Consider the following 3,586-nt stretch of genomic DNA (forward strand, 5'->3'; position numbering starts at 1 on the left):
CCCTCGTAGATTTGGAACCTCTGCTTCCTTTCTCTCCCCAGGGATCCACACAACCTCCTAGTCAATTCTTAAAGCACAAAGGATCTCGTTACATCTTTTTTCCAGAATAATACAGCTGGCCGCTGCTCACCCTTCTAAGGGTAGCTGCCCTTAGTGTCTCCCGGGGGCCCCACCCGCTAAAAGGTTTTGATCATACTCCTTTTCTGAAAATAGAGTAACCAGCTCACACTTAACTGCAGCTACCCTGATTATCTCCAGGTGAAGAGAGCAACCTTTAATACTCCAAAATTTATCCTCTTAGGAAAGTCAAGGTGACTTTCTTTTACACCTGAGAAAACAAAAATCTTCAGTGAAGCTTCTTACTATAGGGATGATAATAACAGCATTTATCTATTACATAATTATATTTGGAAAGAAATGACATAGTACTGGTAAAAACACTAGCATAGTGTCATATACATGTATTTACAAGTATTAGTTTTTACTATATAATGCTGGTGGTAATCACACCCATAATAAACTGAAAGCAAGAGACAGAAATCCGAGCTCTACCCACCACCAGTCCCTCCCATCAGGAGGAAACTTACACAAGCCTCTTAGATAGTCTCATCCACGAGAGGGCAGACAACAGAAGCAAGAAGAATTACAATCCTGCAGCCTGTGGAACAAGAACCACATTCACAGAAAGATAGACAAGATGAAAAGGCAGAGGGCTATGTACCAGATGAAGGAACAAGATAAAACCTCAGAAAAACAACTAAGTGAAGTGGAGATAGGCAACCTTCCAGAAAAAGAATTCAGAATAATGACAGTGAAGATGATCCAGCAACTCGGAAAAAGAATGGAGGCAAAGACTGAGAAGATGCAAGAAATGTTTAACAAAGACCTAGAAAGAAATAGAGATGAACAATACAATAACTGAAGTGAAAACTACATTAGAAGGAATCAATAGCAGAATAACTGAGGCAGAAGAATGGATACGTGACCTGGAAGACAGAATGGTGGAATTCACTGCTGTGGAACAGAATAAAGAAAAAAGAATGAAAAGAAATGAAGACAGCCCAAGAGGCCTCTGGGACAACATTAAACGCAACAACATTTGCATTATAGGGGTCCCAGAAGGAGAAGAGAGAGAGAAAGGACCAGAGAAAATATTCGAAGAGATTATAGTCGAAAACTTCCCTAACATGGGAAAGGAAATAGCCACCCAAGTCCAGGAAGCACAGCGAGTCCCATACAGGATAAACCCAAGGAGAAACACGCCGAGACACACAGTAATCAAATTGGCAAAAATTAAAGACAAAGAAAAGTTATTGAAAGCAGCAAGGGAAAAATGACAAATAACGTACAAGGGAACTCCCATAAGGCTAACAGCTGATTTCTCAGCAGAAACTCTACAAGCCAGAAGGGGGTGGCATGATATACTTAAAGTGATGAAAGGGGAGAACCTACGACCAAGATTACTTTACCCGGCAAGGATCTCATTCAGATTCGATGGAGAAATCAAAAGCTTTACAGACAAACAAAAGCTAAGAGAATTCAGCACCACCAAACCAGCTCTACAACAAATGCTAAAGGAACTTCTCTAAGTGGGAAACACAAGAGAAGAAAAGGGCCTACAAAAACAAACCCAAAACAATTAAGAAAATGGTCATAGGAACATACATATCAATAATTACCTTAAACATGAATGGAATAAATGCTCCAACCATAAGACACAGGCTTGCTGAATGGATACAAAAACATGACCCACCCATATGCTGTCTACAAGAGACCCACTTCAGACCTAGGGACACATACAGACTGAAAGTGAGGGGATGGAAAAAGATAGTCCATGCAAATGGAAATCGAAAGAAAGCTGGAGTAGCAATACTCATGTCAGATAAAATAGACTTTAAAATAAAGAATGTTACAAGAGACAAGGAAGGACACTACATAATGATCAAGGGATCAATCCAAGAAGAAGATATCACAATTATAAGTATATAGGCACCCAACATAGGAGCACCTCAACACGTAAGGCAACTGCTAACAGCTATAAAAGAGGAAATCGACAGTAACAAAACAATAGTGGGGGACTTTAACACCTCACTTACACCAATGGACAGATCATCCAGAATGAAAATAAATAAGGAAACAGAAGCTTTAAATGACACAATAGACCAGATAGATTTAATTGATGTTTATAGGACATTCCATCCAAAGATAGCAGATTACACTTTCTTCTCAAGTGCACACGGAACACTCTCCAGGATAGATCACATCTTGGGTCACAAATCAAGCCTCAGTAAATTTAAGAAAATTGAAATCATATCAAGCATCTTTTCTTTTCTTTTCTTTTTTATAAATTTATTTATTTTATTTATTTACTTTTGGCTGCCTTGGGTCTTTGTTGCTGCACACAGCCCTTCTCTAGTTGCGGCGAGCGGGGGCTACTCTTTGCTGTGGTGCGTGGGCTTCTCATTGCAGTGGCTTCTCTTGTTGCAGAGCATGGGCTCTAGGCACGTGGGCTTCAGTAGTTGCGGCACGAGGGCTCAGTAGTTGTGGTTTGCAGGCTCTAGTTCGCAGGCTCAGTAGTTGTGGCGCAAGGGTTTAGTTGCTCCGCGGCATGTGGGATCTTCCTGGACCAGGGCTCAAACCCATGTCCCCTGCATTGGCAGGAGAATTCTTAACCACTATGTCACCAGGGAAGCCCATCAAGCATCTTTTCTGACTACAATGCTATGAGATTAGAAATGAACTACAGGGAAAAAACATAAAAAGCACAAACACATGGAGGCTAAACAATACATTACTAAATAACCAAGAGATCACTGAAGAAATCAAAGAGGAAATCAAAAAATATCTAGAGACAAATGACAATAAAAACATGACGATCCAAAACCTATGGCATGCAGCAAAAGCAGTTCCAAGAGGGAATTTTATAGCTATACAAGCCTACCTCAAGAAACAAGAAAAATCTCAAATAAACAATCTAACCTTACACCTAAAGGAACTAGAGAGAGAAGAACAAACAAAACCCAAAGTTAGCAGAAGGAAAGAAATAATAAAGATCAGAGCAGAAATAAATGAAATAGAAACAAAGAAAACAATAGCAAAGATCAATAAAACTAAAAGTGGTTCTTTGAGAAGATAAACAAAATTGATAAACCATTAGCCAGACTCATCAAGAAAAAGAGGGAGAGGACTCAGATCAATAAAATTAGAAATGAAAAAGGAGAAGTTATAACAGACACAGCAGAAATACAGAGCATCCTAAGAGACTACGACAAGCAACTCTGTGCCAACAAAATGGACAAGCTGGAAGAAATGGACAAATTCTTAGAAAGATATAGCCTTCCAAGACTGAACCAGGAAGAAACAGAAAATATGAACAGACCAATCACAAGTAATGAACTTGAAACTGTGATTAAAAATCTTCCAACAAACAAAAGTCCAGGACCACATGGATTCACAGGTGAATTCTATCAAACATTTAGAGAAGAGCTAACACCCATCCTTCTCAAACTCTTCCGAAAATTTTCAGAGGAAGGAACACTCCCAAACTCATTCTATGAGGCTACCATCACCCTGCTACCAAAACCAG

Source organism: Lipotes vexillifer, unplaced genomic scaffold (genome assembly GCF_000442215.2).
Source record: "Lipotes vexillifer unplaced genomic scaffold, Lipotes_vexillifer_v1.1 scaffold299, whole genome shotgun sequence".
In the NCBI taxonomy this organism is placed as follows: domain Eukaryota; kingdom Metazoa; phylum Chordata; class Mammalia; order Artiodactyla; family Lipotidae; genus Lipotes; species Lipotes vexillifer.